The sequence below is a fragment of the Macrobrachium nipponense genome, chromosome 35, assembly GCF_015104395.2.
Source record: "Macrobrachium nipponense isolate FS-2020 chromosome 35, ASM1510439v2, whole genome shotgun sequence".
Lineage (NCBI taxonomy): Eukaryota > Metazoa > Arthropoda > Malacostraca > Decapoda > Palaemonidae > Macrobrachium > Macrobrachium nipponense.
This window is the reverse complement of record NC_061096.1, coordinates 22,882,745-22,895,568: the sequence shown is the minus strand read 5'-3', so window position 1 is coordinate 22,895,568 and position 12,824 is coordinate 22,882,745. Positions and strand designations below refer to the sequence as shown.

The following is a 12,824-nucleotide window of genomic DNA, read 5'->3' as shown; positions in this document are numbered from 1 at the left end:
GTTGTTATTACTAATATTTCAACATAACTAATATGCTTACATTGGTCTATGTCTGATTATTTTGTATTTTATATTTTTCGTGTATTTTGCATATAGAAAACGTATCCCAATTTTATCAGTTAGCAATAGCCTTGGATATTCAGAAGGCAACGTTCAACTTCCTCAATAACAAAAATGGGTGGATGGGTGGATCACGAAAGGAAGGAACGTTTAGCTTTCCGTTACAACCTATATGTGACACTTTATATATATATATATATATATATATATATATATATATATATATATATATATATATATGAATAACTTGATCACGAAGTATATAAAACGTGGTGCTTTGTATAAATAAAGTAAAAAAACCTATATATATATATATATATATATATATATATATATATATATATATATATATATATATATATATATATATAAGCAAATCCCACAGGAAAATGATAGTCAGAAATCCAAGCGCTTTCGTCATTACTCAGACATTGTCAAGGAGCTAATGAAGTACAATTGGAGAGAAAGGTCTCAGGTACAAAAAAAGATCAAGAATACCAGTTGGTTAATTGTCAAAAGGGTAAAAATTAAAAGAGATAATCCAGGATTATCGGATATCACACAGTCACAAACCTAAACAGATTTAACCCTAACCGAAATTACAAAGTATCTTTACATTCCAAAACAGGTAAAAACAATACATTAATTTTGTTGCTTATATTTATCTACAACTTTTTTCACTATGAAAGCATCAAGTTTAAATAAACCAAGACTTAAATTTAGAACATTTCTATTATTTGACTTGATGAAACAAGATTCAATGATATTCCATTTAACTGTGTCATTACATGGGATTAAGGCTCTTGCTTGACTTCAGTTAATAGGATGGTCTAAATCTCTCATATGTACGAATAATGCATTCGATATTTGCCCAGTTCTCACAGAATATTGATGCTGTTTGAGACATTGTGAAAGAGATATACTGGTGTGTCCGTAATAGACTTTATCACACTTATTTACGAAGTCACGTGCATCTACTGTGATTTTTTAAAAGCATTATATATATATATATATCATATATATATATATATATATATACATATATATATATATATATATATATATATATATTATATATATATATATAAAGATAAATGCAAGCCCTATACTGGATGATGATGTGACTTATAAAAAACTAACAAAAAATCCTCTTGATCAAGTCATAAAAAACTTCAATAGCATAGTGAAAAGTACCCTTAAAGATAAAACAGAACTACTAGGCAAATTGTCAGTCAAATTTCCTTCGCTACCGTACTTGTACGGATTAGTCAAAACGCACAAAGAAAATAACCCTATGCGGCCTATTATCAGTACTGTTGGTTCAATTTCATATAAACTCTCGAAATATATCACTAAGATCTTGTCCCCGTTACTTGGAACCATCTCCGATTCTCATATATATAATTCTCTAGATTTAGTTGATAAATTAAACAAAATTGCTCTTTGCTTTACTGATAGATTCGTTAGTTTTGATGTATGTTCTCTTTTTACTAAAGTCCCTATAGACTCTATTTTAGAATGTCTTAGTAATGAACTAACTCAGCATGAATTACCTCTACCTATATGTCACATTATTTCACTCACGAGTTTGTGCATTTGTGATTGTAAGTTTATATTCAATGGTGAATTTTATCAACAAATTTTTGGCATGGCAATGGGAAATCCTTTATCACCATTACTCTCAAACCTGTATATGGAATTCTTTGAAAAACGCTACTTACCTAATATCATTCATATTCCTGTAAAATGGTATCGTTACGTTGATGATTGTTTAGCTGTTCTTCCTGTCAGTATTGATGTAAATGATTTACTCTCTAAATTAAATAACCAGGTACCATCGATTAAGTTTACTCTAGAATTAGAAAAAGACAATTGCCTCCCTTTCTTAGACGTTTTGATACACAGATAACCATTTCAATGTAAATTCAGTATTTATAGGAAACCGACTAACAACTTAACTTATGTTCATTTCTTCTCAGGCCACCATCTTAATATAAAAATATAAAATTTTTCCTCTGTTTTTACGAGCATTGCGAATTGTCAGTCCACAATATTTGGATCAAGAAATTGAATACATAAGAAAAATAGGGAAGTATTTATGCTATCCTTCACATATATTAGACATTTGCTATAATAAAGCCCACAAAAAGTTTTATACTGTAAATAACACACAGAAAGAAAATTCTAAGAACATTCTCAGTTTGCCTTATTTTAACCGATTTGAAACCATTAAACCATTGTTAATAGCTTTTAATGTCAACCTTGTTTTTTTCCTATAATAACACACTAAAAAGAATGTTAATAAAAAATGGCCCCAGAGAAAGCAACAACATAATATATAAAATTCCATGTATGGATTGTCCCTCATTCTATCTCGGACAGTCCAGCAAAGGCTTAGAAGTAAGGCTAAGCCAGCATAAATACTCTGTAAAAACTGGGCAAAAATCTAATGCATTATTTATTCATTTAAGTGAAAACAACCACCGAATTAATTGGATTGATAGTTCAGTAATTGCATGGTCAAGAGATGTCTTATCACGAAATCTTTTAGAATCTGCTCCCTCTTAATGAGAGAATGCCTTTATGAAGTCATTGGGCTTCCGCACGGCATATCATTCCCGTGCTGAAGCATGGTGACGGGCAAGAGGGCTCTCGAACTGGGGAATTTTTGTTTTTCCTCAGTTTGACTCTAAATTTCTCTCATCCTATTTCTATTACTTATAATTGTTTCATTCTTCTTCATATTTCTCAACTTTCTCCAACCTTGCTGTCAAAACTCTTACCCATTTAACTGTCCAGATGTTTTTTTAGGGGACATCATATCCGGGATTGGAAATTTTTTCAAAATCAATTGTGGGAGCTGTGGTGGTCTTGCCAACTACCCGATAATGTTTGGACACCTTGGAATGTCAGTATTTCCATACTGGCATGCGGGACTATTCTCGAACCAAAACTTGGCCTTCGGATTCCAGGGGTTGGCCGGTTTCATAGAGATAGGACTCTCGGCATTCTGTCCGGTTTGCCTGCCACTATGATTAAAGTGGGGATGATTGTATTCCTGTAATGCTCTCATTCCCACCAAGCGGGTTTGGCATACACTTGAGCCACTCTAATCATAGTGGTACCATCCCTTTGTGGTAGGGTAGGGAGTGGACATTTGGGAAGCAGCTCTCGCAGGTGTCATTGGTGGAGAAATTAATTTCATGAAAGGATAATGGGTTCTCTTTTGGGATGTCAGACAGTCTAATTTTTTTTTTCTTTCCCCCAACTAATTTAATGACGGAAATTAATGTTTATTATACCCCTGGATCGAATGGCGAACCTCAGACACTGTTGACGACCTCTGCTAATTTAATTAGGGAAAACTCTGTTAATGACCTCGGAACTAGGAAGGACCATTCTATTGATATTCCAAAATTGAGTAATCTGGGTAACGCAAGGAAACTTCGAATCCTTCATGTTACCCAAATTCCAATAGAGACAAATTATGATAATATATATAAAGAATTTAAGTGTTATGGATCTATAACAGAAATAAGAATGAAACTGGAAGATACAAAATGGGATTCATGGATATCTTACAATAGTCATGATGAAGCATTTAATGCAATATGTATTATTAATAATATCAAAATTAATAACTTGAATATAATGGCTGCTCTTTGCGACAAGGTACCAAAGGATTTGGATGTTTATAGACCTGCGGACTGGTTTGAAAAAGATGCTGATTTAGTTATGCCTTCCCAGAGGAAGCCAAAACCACCGATGTGGCTTGTAGCTGAATCTCAGGGGGTTACAGGGAACTATTTCAAAATATGCAAATTAATTCAGAAAAAAGTAGGAACTATTGCACCGGGAGATATATCTCGTTTTGGAAAAAATAGTTACCTTATCCATGCCAAATCATGCACACAGTCTGTAATACCATCCAACCTTAAAACAAATGATGATGATATTAAGTTAGATGTCAAACCCCACCTAAATTTTAGCTACGGAAGGGGAGTAGTTTTTAACAAAGATCTGTATGAATTTACAGAGGAGGAGATACTGGCCATGTGTCCACTAAATGTATGGAAAGTACACAAAGTCCCGGGTACATCAATGATTATCCTTACTTTCCAGGATGCTGATATACCTTCCCGCATTATTATTGAAAATGAAGTTATTAAAGTTCGACCATTCAAGCAGAAGCCACTGCAATGTTTTAATTGTTTTAAATTTGGACACCCGTCAAAAGTTTACAAAAACGAAAAAATGTGTGGTATTTGCTCTAAATCTTACCATGGAGAATGTGCACTTGATGCCAGGTGTTTAAATTGCAGCTCAAATCATAAATCCACTGACCGGAGCTGTGAGCTGTATAAGTCGGAAGAAGCTGCCCTTAACAAATCCAATTTAGAACATATAAGTGTGGGATATGCCAAAAGACTATTAGATAAATCAAGTAGTTATGCAAAGGCACTAAAATCAAACCCACCTAGCACTGCCAATAGTTCTATAAAAAGAAATATACCATCTAATGATAAAATGCTGCATGATGAGGTAAGCATATTGTCTTCTGAGGCTTTGCCACAATGTATTAACAGTGGGGCATTGCCCATCCCCGTACAACCTTCGTCCCCCATTACAATTAGTAGTAAAAACCTCTCTCAGGCCATGTCCTTGCCTGATTTGATGGAGATTCCACTTAAAACCAACTTGCCTGGTGCACCTGTTGTGGGGAAGGTGCAAAAACCTAGAAGCCCACCACCTATTAATCGAAGAGAGAGACCTCCATCTCTCTCACCCCCTTCCATCAGAAACATTAAAGCTATGACGTCAAATAAATTTGATGTTTTATCTGTTGATGTTTCTGATCAACTGGAAGATAACTTGAATAAATCAGAAATTCAAGTTGAGGTCCACCATCCGCCTCAACAAATAGATCAAAAGGACACAAAGAAAAAGACAAACGTAAAACCCAATATATCAAGACCATCTCTAAAGAAACCTACAGGAAATAATGTTAGATTAAAAGTTGCCAGTGGGAAGACCTCATCCAAGATGTCTTCCAGAAGTGATCCATAGTTTTCTCCTCCATTTTGCAATGGAATTGTCAGGGTTTAAGGGCCAAATATGAAGAACTTAAGCTACTAATTCATGAGCATTCCCCCATAATTGTATGTCTACAGGAGAGCAAGCTTGATGCTAATACTCCTTGTCCTCGAGAGTATATTAGCTATAGAACACCATATAATCAACAAGCAGGGAGCCATGGCGGAAGTCTCATTTACGTTCGTCGAGATGTTCCCCAAATATCTTTGTCTATTCGTACACCTCTGCAGGCAGTTGTTGTACAGATTGATATAGGAAGAAAATATACAATATGCTCTCTGTACCTACCTCCAAATGATAATATTTTGTATGATAATTTAGTAGAGGTGATTCAACAACTCCCCCAACCTTTTCTCTTACTGGGAGATTTGAATGGTAGACATCCTTTATGGGGCGATGTTTTAGCAAACACAAGGGGCAATATTATATCATCAATTGTGGAAAATGAGGATGTTGGACTCCTTAATACAGGAGAGCCCACACACTTTCATGTCCAGACAGGTACCTTGTCATGCATTGACCTATCAATTGCAAGCTCTAATTGCCTTCTCGATTTCGATTGGAGGACATTAGATGATTGGCATACTAGTGATCATGCACCAATCATTATAAACACCAACAATGGTCCACCTTTACAGAGATCGCCACGATGGAATCTTGACAAGGCAGACTGGGGTAGATTTCGTGAGCTAAGCGAAATTGAAGGGAATGCAGAACAATTTGAAAATATTGATGATGCCATAGACATGCTGAATGGAACCTTCATACAGCAGGAGTCAATTCAATTCCCAAAACAACAGGGTTATTCAAACGACGACCAGTCCCCTGGTGGTCTTCAGAACTAACTGCCCTGCACAGAGCCACAAGAAGGTCTTTAACCCGATTGCGCAGACGCCGTACTGAGGAGAATTTAATTACATACAAGAAATGTAGAGCACAGTTCCGTCGTGCCATGAAAGAAGCTAGGCGTCAGTCTTGGGTGTCTTTTGTTTCCTCCATTAACAGTAGAACACCACCATCTTCTGTGTGGAGGAAAGTGAAAAAGATAGCAGGCAAATTCACCTCCAACCCACCACCAGTGTTGAAGGTGAATGATCAGTATGTGACTGGAGCAACTGACGTTAGCAATGCCCTGGCGGATCATTTCTCAAATGTATCACGCAAGTGTGAAGCAGCTCCTGGTCACCAAGTTTAGGAGCAATGAAAGAAAAGAAAATTTTAAATTTTGCAACAGGAAGGGAAGAGTCATACAACTCTCCTTTTACTGAAAGAGAATTTGACTCCGCACTTGCTACGTGTAATGATACAGCCCCTGGACCCGATGGAATTCCATATGCAATGATTAAACATGTACCTGTTAATACCAAGTTGTTTATTTTAAGCATTATTAACAGAATATGGCATGATCATAGTTATCCAAGTGTTTGGGAACTAGCCATTATTTTAGCCTTTTTAAAACCTGGTAAGGATAAAGTTTTAGCTGCAAACTATCGACCAATTGCATTGACATCTTGTTTATGTAAGATCATGGAGAAGATGGTCAATGTAAGACTGGTATGGTACCTGGAAAAGAAGGGTATTTTATCACCTATCCAGTGTGGATTTAGAAAAATGCATTCAACGATTGATGTGTTGATGCGACTGGAATCCTCTATTTGTGAAGCCTTTGCTTCCAAACAGCACCATGTAACAGTCTTTTTTTATCTTGAGAAGGCATATGATACTGCATGGAGATATGGTATACTTAAAACCATTCATGAATTGGGGTTACGAGGAGAGTTACCATTGTTCATTCAATCATTTGTTTCACATAAATTTTTTCAAGTGAGAGTAGGGGAAACTCTATCAGAGAGGAGATGTCAGGAAGAAGGAGTTCAGGGTAGTGTGCTAAGTGTAACACTATTTGCACTAGCCATTAATGGGATATCCTCTGTCATTCCCCAAGATATTCTCTCAACATTATTTGTAGATGATCTCTCCATATCATTTGCTGGATCTAGAATGTCGATGGTTGAGAGAAAACTACAACTCTCAATTGACAAAATTATTCAGTGGGCTGATATGAATGGATTTAAGTTTTCGACAAGCAAAACTGTTGTTGTCCATTTCTGTCGTATTCGGGGAGTACATCCTGACCCGGATATATACATCAAAGGCCAACGGATCCCATGTGTAAATGAAGCTAGATTTTTAGGTTTGATATTTGATTGCAGGTTGACATGGGTTCCTCACTTAAAGGCGTTAAAAGTTAAGTGTCTTGAGGCTCTGAATATTTTAAAACTTTTAAAAGTTATTATCACATACATCATGGGGGGCAGACCGCAAAACTATTTTAAAATTATACAAGGCCTTAATTTTTTCAAAAATTAGTTATGGGTGTGAAATATACTCCTCAGCCACCCCAAGCCGATTAAAGGTATTAGATTCTATACAGCATGCTGGTATTAGATTGTCTACAGGAGCGTTTAGAACTTCGCCTATTCCAAGTCTCCTTGTTGACGCTGGAGAATTAACTTTAGACCTTTACCGAAAGTCTTCTATTATTCGGTATTGGTTTAGGTTGCAAAGACTTCCCAATTCTTTAGCCTGTCAGACTGCAAACTTTGTAAGGCATTGTAGATATTTTGAGTTACACCCAAAATCTCCTCAACCTTATGGTTTTCGGGTAAAACAATTAATAAACGGTCTTGATATAGCCAGAAATAGAGTTCTTCCATTTAGGATATCACCAACCCCTCCCTGGAAATTACCAGATATATCTTTTTGTAAATATTTTATTGGTATAAAAATGAACATGACTGAATTAGAAGCCAGGTCTCTCTTTCATGAACATGTCGAAGAACATAGGGAATCGACTTTTATATATACAGATGGCTCCAAATTTGATGCTGGCGTTGGGTTTGGAGTATATAGTGGTTCTTTTAATTGTAGAGGTGCACTTCCTCTAGTATCTTCCATATTTACTGCAGAACTATATGGCATATTAACCGCTATTGAGAAAATAGCATTAAAAGATGAGGGCAATTTTACCATTTTTAGTGATGCAAGAAGTGTCCTTCAAGCTTTAGAAGTTTTTAATTCTAGTAACCCTTTGGTTTTAAAGATTTTAGAGTGGCTTTTTATTATTGGTCTGAAAGGCATAACAGTTAGATTTTGTTGGGTTCCGGCACACGTAGGTGTGTGTGGAAATGAGGAGGCAGATTCACTGGCAAAGAATGCTGCAGCTGAGTTGCTACCAAGAAGGTATCCCATTCCATGTAATGATTTTTTACCTACAATTAAGAATTTTATTTATAATAATTGGCAAAAGCATTGGGAAAGCTTAGCTGATAATAAGATGAGAGAAATAACAAATGTTATATCCCCTTGGAAATATAATGTGATGCCCCGAAAGTGGGAGACTACTCTTTGTCGTCTCCGAATTGGTCACACTCGGATGACACATGAGTTTTGCTAGCTGGCCAACACCAACAATATTGTGACGACTGTTTGATACCCTTGACCGTGAAGCATTTGTTGACTGAATGCCCCACTTATAGCACGGAAAGAAATAGATATCTGTTTGAGGCTCGAGGTGAGGATGGCAGGTTCATCCTTACCAAGATTCTTGGACATGATGTGTCATACAATGCAAGTGGCATTTTTAGATTTATTTCAGAGGCAGGTCTTCTAAAAGCTATTTAACTTTTACAATGATATATTTGCTTTTATGGTTTTAATTGCATATAATTATATTCTTTATTTATAATAAACGATATCGGCGTCAATGACCTTCGATGTCAGGATGCCAGAGAACTTCCAATCATTCATTCATTCATTCATTTAGAATCTGCTTTAATACAACTTACTTTTCATTGCAATTTCAATGTTAGTCGTGGCCTTTTTCATTTAGACCCTTGTATCTGTAACATGTTTAAGAATGACCTCAAAGATATAATTACTGACTTAAATAAAAATCAGTTGCCTTAGAGTTATTAAATTTTGTTGTAATGTATGTCTGTCATGTATTGTGAATTTTTGTTTACCAAGTTCCGAATAGCTGTCACCTATAATCCTTTAATTGTCTGGAAATTGTATCTGAGATGATTGTCTTAAACCTTTAATTGCACCCATTGTTTATGCTTGTTTGGGAAGGTTTCTCATCTTCCAGGTGTGTCGGATTCTAGGTACTAATCCCTTTATAATCCCTATCTGTCAGTTATACGAACCTTCTTGTATTGTCTTTTCTCGTATTTATGTCAGTATCTGCTCAGTAAAGGACTTTTAAAGTCGAAAGATCTTGCAGACCTCCTTCGTTTATTTTTCCTTCGTGGCATTTATCTTTATTTATGGATTTATCATGTTCCTAACTTTCGTGATTCAGTTATATACATATATATATATATAAAATATATATATCTATATATATATATATATATATATATACATACTTAAAACACTGACCCGTCATTTCTACTCAGGTAACATCTGTATTTTGACATTCCCCACCCTTTCATTTTCTTTCATCTTCAACTGCATAAAATATTAATTTACTGAGGAAATATCTAATTTTTTTTTGGGGACGTGTCTATGCTGAAGGATTTTTTTCTTCTTCCAGACTGTATACTATTCAGTTCCAACAGCCCTGTCTTTCCTTTTGTGAAGTTCTATACCATTCCCTTTCTAGAAGTTTTATTCCTGCTGTGACTTTTTTTTCTTTTTTGAGGAGACTAACATGAATCTCGTTTGATAGTTTATTTGCTATTTGACTTATTTATTTTACTGGTTAATTTTCAATTAATTGTCTTGTTTTTCTTTTGTATTTCTCTTTCGTTGTTCATTTATTCTCATTTATTATTATTATTTTTTATTTATTTATTTATTTATTGTAGTGAGCCACTTTCCGTTTGAGGGCACTTTTTGCTTTTCCAAGCATGGTTGCTTAAAAAATCACTGTAGATGCACGTGTTATATATATATATATATATATATATATATATATCTATATATTATATATTATATATCTAGATATATTTATATATATATAGATATATATATATATATATATAAATATATATATATATATATATATATGATTATAATAACTTTAGCACGTGATTCATTTATCACACATATCCACAGGTGAAAAATAAGAGACAGGGTGTAGGTCCTGACCGGTTTCGGCTTTATTCTCAAGCCATTGACAAAGGCTTTGTCAATGGCTTGAGAATAAAGCCGAAACCGGTCAGGACCTACACCCTGTCTCTTATTTTTCACCTGTGGATATGTGTGTATATATATAATATATATATATATATATATATATATATAGATATATATAGTATATATATATATATATATGTGTGTGTGTGTGTGTGTGTGTGTGTGTGTGTGGGTATTAGTAAAATAACCTGCAAATAATTCAGTTTAAAAGAAAAAAAATGGAAATTTCTAGTCTGTGAGAATGTTTGGGACTTTTCCTTAATTCTAAAGAGCCAGGCTATAATGTTCGAGGAAATCCAATTAGTGACATGTTTACTGTATCTTTCAAGAATCTCCACCATTTCAACATCACTTTAGCCAAAGCGGGATATGAACTAGATTTCAAGAATGTCATTGTTTTTAAAATTGTTCTGAGCAACAGGAAACTCCCGGAAATACGCTAAACCACTTTGCCTTTAAAACTTAATTTGTAGAGTTCTTCGGCTTTGGAAATTTTAGAATTGAATGAAATCAACATTTAACATCATCATTATTCTGCATATCTTTTCAAGGAATCATGTAAAACTTCAGTAAAAAAAATGATAATTAATACTCAGTGGGTCTCGTGCCAGCATAAGGTTGACTCAATCTTTCTGCTGGCCTAGAGGTGTTTAAGGTAAAAACCAAAGTTACTCAGAAAACAACATTCAAAGGAGTTCACGTAATAGGTGGACAAAGCTATTCTACAAAGGCACAGGCACTATTTGTATCATCTGACATGGACCCTGGGGCTGGTTCTACGAGCTAACAGGACCGTGGCTATCCAATATCTATCGAATCCAGACAAGTAGTCTAACGTCCTAACCACTTGCTTATGACAGTTTGATAATGGTGTACGTGAGACGAAAGAAGCTAAAATGATGATGAAAGTTAATGCAGTAGTGAAGACTGCAATATAGATAGTTTTAGGTCATGTTAGCCATTCATCATTGGCGGGGGTGAATGTGTTTGGTGGAACCCAGAGGAAGAAGACCTTGGGTTGGTAGTCTTCATGTGAGTCAGACATCGACCGTTGGAAATGCTTGCCGCCATTAACATAACCATTCTTGGGACGCGCTTTGAAGGAACAGTCAGTGTATGCAAGGATAAAGTCAAATAAAACATATGATAATAAAAAATAACTTTAGATAAAGTGGCCCAAAAATGTTGTATCACCTCTAGCAGGTTGTATCTTTACTGCACTCTCGAAAGCCAACGATCATTTCCAGTCGTGTAAACTTGTTCTTAATTCAAATTAGGTTCTTGATTGAATATCTTTATTCCTTTTTGCTAGTGCTACAATTCCAGTCATCATCCTATCTTAGTACTACTAGGCCTAATTTTTGTTTCTTAGATTTTTGTGTATGTTTTTCCCCTGCTTGCTTCCATGTCGCAGTTATATATATATAACTGCGACATGGAACCAAGAAAAAATGCTAAAAGAACAGTATTTAAAGGGACATGGGTGGTATCTACAAACACACACAGATATATATATATATATATATATATATATATATATATATATATATATATATATATATATATATATATATATGTGTGTGTGTGGTGTGTGTGTGTGTGTGTGTGTGTGTACATACCACCCATGCCCCTTTATCTCCTGTTCTTTTAGCATTTTTTCTTCGTCCGTCTCTTTCTTATTCCTACTTTTTTCCGCCCTTATTATACTTATTCTTTGCTTTGTTAGAAATTCCTATTGTTTCATCCTTGTATGTCAGCTTTTAATTCTTGATCGCCTTCTGCCCTCACGCTCTTAGTACTATTCTAGTCTATCTGCATTCCGTCTTGTTCTCTATCAGACTTAGGCCCCTTATACATAAGTCCGACTTTTATTTTCGTACTCTTCTGCTCTAATCTTCCGTATATACACTGGGCTGCTTTTAGCGTTTCCGTGACATGACTTGGTGAAAACGAGCTCCTTGTAGAGGGGAGTCTGAAAGAAAATTGTTGACGTGATGGTCGGAATTTCAAAGCCGAAAAGTGGAGAATGACGAAATTCAGTGAGGGAAACAAAAGAAAAGAAAAATCAGAATGAAAATAAGATTGAAAATGCAGCACTCATTACGAATGAATATAGTACAGAAGTTAACTCGAAGTATAATTTCATGTAGGTCTACAAACAAACAACACTGATCCTTGTTGTGTCTGTGGCACCTGAGGGAAAATGAGGATTGGATGTCATATCAAGTTGTAACCAGTGGTACTAGATGCAGTATCACTGAAATGTCAGAGGTAACGAATTGTATACTTTACCTAGGTCCACTCATAGCGGAACACAGTTCATGTCAGAGGTACGTACTACAATCGAAGGGGGCTACAAAGATATCCTGGACATAATACATACCACGAAGCTAAAAAGAAACCAAAGGCAAGCCTCATCAGCAACTATGAAGTGAAATGTTTCCTTTTGAACATTAAATCCGTTAGAA

The 12,824-nt window shown here is 35.3% G+C and overlaps 1 long non-coding RNA gene across 1 annotated transcript in view; it reads left to right on the top strand.

The window, feature by feature from the left end:
• The window catches only part of LOC135208481 (uncharacterized), a 260,778-nt gene that overhangs the window by 21,394 nt on the left and 226,560 nt on the right, over nucleotides 1–12,824 (top strand). The gene's annotated exons all lie outside the window — the stretch shown is intronic.